Source organism: Phaseolus vulgaris, chromosome 3, assembly GCF_000499845.2.
Source record: "Phaseolus vulgaris cultivar G19833 chromosome 3, P. vulgaris v2.0, whole genome shotgun sequence".
Lineage (NCBI taxonomy): Eukaryota > Viridiplantae > Streptophyta > Magnoliopsida > Fabales > Fabaceae > Phaseolus > Phaseolus vulgaris.
In genome coordinates, this window is record NC_023757.2 from 50,889,784 (window position 1) to 50,896,016 (window position 6,233).

The window sequence follows — 6,233 nt, forward strand, 5'->3', positions numbered from 1 at the left end:
ATGACACGCGGGCTCAGACTCCTCTAATCCCAGCCGTGCCCCCATCGAAAGCCGTTGCCACCATCAAATTCAACTTTGTGGAGATCCTGGCGGTGATGGAAAATTCAACACATTCAAGTAATAACTCAACAAACAAGAGCAAGAACAATAAACCACGGATAATAATTTTTCCAACTTGCAAGAATCTGTGAGGAGCAATAACAAATATGGTAGCAATAAAAACACACTGAAGATAGATAATCACATATACAAGCCAGTTAATTAAGCTCCCATTATGATCAAAATTAAGGTTACAAGAGAGTCTCAAATCACACCACAAATTATGCTTAATAATTAGTCAAATAGCAAGACAGCAGAGATGAAATAGAGAACAAGAAACCAGACAATTCACAAAACTGCAGCTACCTTAAACGGCCTATATGTCACTGTTACGGTGACTTTTCAACAATCCGAACGATCAAATTGAAGCAGCGTGAGTTATGAACCTGCTGACAAACTTTCAGTCCAATCTAACGGTAGCCGAAGTAGCAGTGACGATCCGAAAATATTATTTCTCCTAAAAGAAACACTAAAAGCATTGTGTGAGACGAATTTCTCAATGCTCAAACAACTTTTTAAAGATATGACCGCTGAGATTGAAGTACCACAAGGGAAGAACCTTTTTCCAATGGCGAACGAAGCATCAACGGCGGTCGGAAATTGTTGGACGAAACTTCTTCTCTTCACTCTTTTTTCTTTTTCTTTTGTCTCTGTTTCTAGTGATGACTCTCTCTTTGTTCAAGAAAAAAATACTAAAGGTGATTAATATTGGGCTGAACCTTCACATAAAAGGCTTCACTCCTCTTGACACTGATTTGCGTGGTGTGCCTCACCGCTGGTGCCTGACTCTGTTAGCCACGAGCTTTCGTCTAGCTCCGTCGGCCACGAGCTTCCGTCTGGCTTCGTCGGCCACCAGATTCCGTCAGTGTCGATGGATCCCCGCCTGCGCCGGTGAACAAGGGCATGGAGAAGAAAGTGGTGAACTCGCTTCCGAAGTTCACGTACGCTGGCGAATAAGATCGGTGAGTGTGGTCGGAGTGCCCGATCTGCCTGACGGAGTTTGCTGACGACGACAAGGTCCGCGTGCTACTGCAGTGCGGGCACGGGTTCCACGTTGCGTGGACACGTGGCTCTCATTGCACTCCTCGTCCCCCTCTTGCTCTTCGCCGTCGCTCGCTGACAGAAGTACGACCACTTCCCGGCTGTTGCCGTCGAAACCAGTGAAGTAGACGCAAAGCGCAAGGCGGCTGCAATAGCGATTGTAACAGGAACGCCGATGATAATATTAAGGAAAATGTTGGTTGAACAACCGCTTATCTCATTGCTCCAGTGTACAACTGCCTAGGTGGCAAAAAAACAAATATTAAATTATTGTTACGGGGCCCACAAATTTATTTTTGAAAAGGTTTAATCTTTGGTTCAAATTTCCATTAGGGTTACGAAACTCTCCCTCTTTCAATTTCTTCTTCTTTTGGTGGCTGAACTCTCCCTCTTTCAATTTCTTCTTCTTTTAGTGGCTAAACTCTTCCTCTTTCAATTTCTTCTTCTTTTGGTCTCGTGGTTCACCAATGCACCATTCCCTCTTTGAATTTCTTCTTCACAAAGGTCTCGTGGTTCTCCAGTGCACCGTTCCCTCTTGTAGTTTGTTGTTGTATTGGTTTCCTGTGTCGTGGTTCCATGGTCTTGTTCTTCATCACCATCGTCGGCCAGTGTTTTCTCGGTGGACGCACTCCGTCTCTTTTCATGGTGGTTACGTGATAAAGGTAATATATTTTTGATTCAATGGATTATGAAGTGAAACATTGTTGTTGTATGATTTTGATGTTGTTGTAGAGCCTATTTTGATTTAATTTTAGTTTGAGTTTCGTGTTGAAGGAAGTTTAGAGCTATTCCTCCTTGAATGTTGAACTGTTGGTATTGTTGTTATTACTAGACACATTGATATAAAATTGATAATTTTTTTCACAGTGATGAAGTTAGAGCATATAAATTGTGTGGTCTCGTTGAAGTAATTGTTGGTTTAGGGTTTAGTAGGAATATGTGGTTGGGGTGGGCATGATGTGGGCAGAAAGTGTTTTAGATAAGATTTTTAGAGTCCATTAGCTTATTGAGTGTGATTGTATAAGTTAGGAGACCATGAACATTTGGCATGTGCTCCATTTCTTGCATCTATTGCATGTTGAGCTTTGAGGCTGTTGTTAGTAGAGGATAATTGTTTGAAACACTTTGCAAGCAAGGCCAATGGCCAATGTAAGAATATAATTCCAAAAGTCCAAATTAAAACAGCTTCGTACAACTAGATTAATTGAAAATAGAACACGATAGGATAACCTCATCATAAAAGCTACACGCAAATTACTTATTACCCCAACTCTGTGTTGTGCACAGATATGTATTAGGTCTTTCATGTTATTGACAACCTCCGAAATTTGTCAAGTATAGTAGCATGTAATATATTGGTTGAGAAAATACAAAGCATAATAAATAAGAGGTTTTCTTTATAGTACTCAACATTTGACATACACTTTCAGGTAGAATTTGATACCATACCTGCAAACATCTCACATATGTTTTAGAAAAACCCAAGTCATTAAGCGATTGCAACTCTAAAATTTGTGGAAGCTGGCGCCATGCTGTCAATACCCTGATGCAAAATAAACATTTCATTAAGATTTGAAGCTTGAATCCAGTGTCATTATAATTGTTTGTTACCTAGATGTGACACAGACTGTTCTAAGCAGCAAATACTTTTTAACCAATCATTGTTATAAAATGCTCAAAAACATAGTGTGGTTGACAAAAGGGAATGAGAATCTGAATTTGTAATCTATATTTAAGAAATTACCATGAGATGCTCTTAATTTTGTATAGCATGATTGTAAAAAAAATATGAATGTGTGACTTTGCATGTCTGTATATATAAAAAATGTTATTTATGTGAAGCAGAGCACCAAAATGCAACCAAACATGCCCACGGGGTAAAATCTCATACTACAATAAGATCTTTTTGTTTCTAATTTTACGGTTAATTATTTCCAACAATAGTTTTTTCCTCTGATTTTGCCCCTGGTTATATTCCGTTGGATAGTTGTTCAATAAACCCAATAAATATGAAGAAACATAGTTTGCACCATATCCTTTCTGTAGAGCTGTTTTTATTCATCTATATACTGAAATAACAGTATGCAACATGAGTGTAGGGCAGTGTCCAGTGATCACAAATTCACTCAACTTAGAGGATTGTTGTATGTGGTGACTCTAGTAGGAATATGTGGTGACCACATTAGACTTCTTGCACAGTCCCTTTGCAAACTTATTATGGAAATGTGAAGTGCGTGTTGGTGTTGGTTGGGGTGGGCATGATGTGGGCAGGCATATAATGTGTTATATTAGGTTTTGAGAGTCCATGAGTGTAGGGCAGTGTCCAGTGATGAAAAATTCACTCAACTTAGAGGATTGCAGTATGTGGTGACCCAAGTACGAACATGTGGTGACCCACATTAGACTTCCCGTACACACCCAGTGCAAAGTTCTTCTGGAAATGTGAAGTGTGTGTTGGTTGGGGTGGGCATGATGTGGGAAGAAAGTGTATTAAATCAGGTCTTTAGAGGGCATGAGTGCAAGGCAGTGTCAAGTGAGCAATAATTGACTCAACTTAGAGGATTGCAGTATGTGGTGACCCACATTAGATTTCCTGTACAGACCAGTGCAAACTTATTCTGGAAATGTGAAGTGCGTGTTGGTTGGGGTGGGCATGATGCGAGATACTGGAAACTTATTTTAAGGTTTTAGATAATTTAGATGCATTGGATGGATACAATTGGGGTGATGCAGTGTATGACTTAATAGTTTCGAGTTTAACACGGTCATCCGAGGTATATAACAACCAAATGTATGGCTGTGAAATTTATTTGGCTGGTTGCGTTCCTGTTCTGCAGGTTAGTGGTAATTATGAGAAATAATTATGTATTTTATTCTGCACTGAAAATTGATTTTCAAAATTAATTTCAGGACGAGCTTCAAGCATTCCATCAAGAAATGGTTTTTAATTGGGTCCTTGATGCACATAATGCAGAACGAGAAAATGTGTTGAGGGAATTCAACTTTCATGGAACTTTAGAATGATGGTGGTTAAGAGTGCGCTGGATGTGAAACTGCATGTTTTGCAATTGTGTACATGTTTTAGTGTATCCTAGGCGCATTCATAACTGTAGAAACATAATGGATTACATACACTTTCATTTAGTTGAACAATGTGCGAACTTTTTAATGCTGAGAATTGAAGACGAATATTGTTGTACCATATGATGCAACAAACATTCTAAGTACACTCAATATTAGTTTCCATCATTTGTAATTATGATGACAAGTTTTTCCAGAAATGATTTTATTCGTATTCAAACCCAAATGATTCATTAGCAGGTGCCACATACTGTGGAAGGTTAATTTAACGGTCGTCTGTGGTTTGACTTTGTTCTTAGTTCGTTGGACTTAGTAAAAAAAAAATTTAAATATTTACATTTGCCCATTTTGCTACACTAAAATAAGTTTAAAGTTAACAATATTAAGTTAAAGTTCAAAATTTGACAACTTTTTTACCAAGTCTTTGGGTAAAACATAAACAACTACTATCAAAGCGAGGAAGACAAAATTTCATGATACTATGCCTAAGCAACATTCCATCCAAAAAATTTCGTGCAAGCTCAAATGGACCCCTTCAGCACTGACCTATTTTCGCTCAATCCAAAAAAATTTGTGTGAGCTAAAATGGACCCCTTCAACACTGGACTATTTTCGCTCAATCCAAAAATTTTCGTGCAAGCTAAAATGGACCCCTTCAGCACTACCCTATTTTCGCTCAATCCAAATTATTTTCGCGCAAGCTAAAATAGACCTCTTCAGCACTGCCCCATTTTCGCTCAATCCAAAAATTTTCGTGCAAGCTAAAATGGACCCCTTTATCACTGCTCTATTTTCGCTCAATCCAAATTATTTTCGCACAAGCTAAAATGGACCCTTTCAGCACTGCTCCGTTTTTGCTCAAACCAAAATTTTTCGTGCAAGCTAAAATGGACTCCGCCAGCACTGGACTATTTTCGCTCAATCCAAAAATTTTCGTGCAAGCTAAAATGGATCCCTTCAGCACTGCCATATTTTCGATTAATCCAAATTATTTTCGTGCAAGCTAAAATAGACCCCTTCAGCACTGCCCCGTTTTCGCTCAATCCAAAATTTTTCGTGCAAGCTAAAATGGACCCCTTCAGCATTACCCTATTTTCGATTAATCCAAATTATTTTCGTGCAAGCTAAAATGGACCTCTTCAGCACTGCCCCGTTTTCGCTCAATCCAAAAATTTTCTTGCAAGCTAAAATGGACCCCTTCAAAACTGCCCTATATTCGGTCAATCTAAATTATTTTCGTGCAAGCTAAAATGGACCCCTTCAGCACTGCCCCGTTTTCACTCAATCCAATTTTTGTAGTAGAACCTAAAGTGGAACCCTTGAGCAGTTTACCATTTTGGCCCAATCCAATATTTTAGTAGAAGCTATTGTGCAACCATTGAGGGAAAATGCATGACTACTAAGACTACTCACATAATTGATCGATTTAGAATAAATTATCCGCATTTTCGGGATAACCATGCACACTGTAATCTTACAAAATATTTTGAATACGGTCAAAAACTTTCATACAAACATATACAACCAGTCATTGCATGTGGGTGGCTGAACATGTACCACAATTGTTCAAGATTACATAACAAAATTGTACATGTGTCATTCATAAACTCCATCCTTAATACATTGTTCACATTCGTCAAGATTACATCCTTATGTACTTTTTCTATCGTTTCAGTTTATGCAACAAAAAAATTACTATTATACACATCTTTATTACAGGATCCAACAGGAACAATTAGAGCAGGTGTTAAAAGATCCGGAATTTGGATCACAAATTGCAGTAGGATTATCACACACATAAGATTTTGCACATGCACTTAAAAATTATTGTAACTCTTTCAACTCCTTCTCCAAATTGCTAATGACAACCTCTTGTTCCTTTGCTTGGTGAAGCATTCAACTATTTTCACCTTCATTTTACCATAGTCCTTTTTTTTTGACATGTCGGTTGTAAATCCACGTCCAACTACCTCAAATGCTAGTACAACGAATTCATTTTGCAACTCTTCATT

At 38.4% G+C, this 6,233-nt stretch overlaps 1 pseudogene; it reads left to right on the top strand.

The window, feature by feature from the left end:
* Positions 1-1,384, top strand: LOC137805707 (RING-H2 finger protein ATL8-like; annotated as a pseudogene).
* The last annotated feature ends 4,849 nt before the right edge of the window (positions 1,385-6,233 follow it).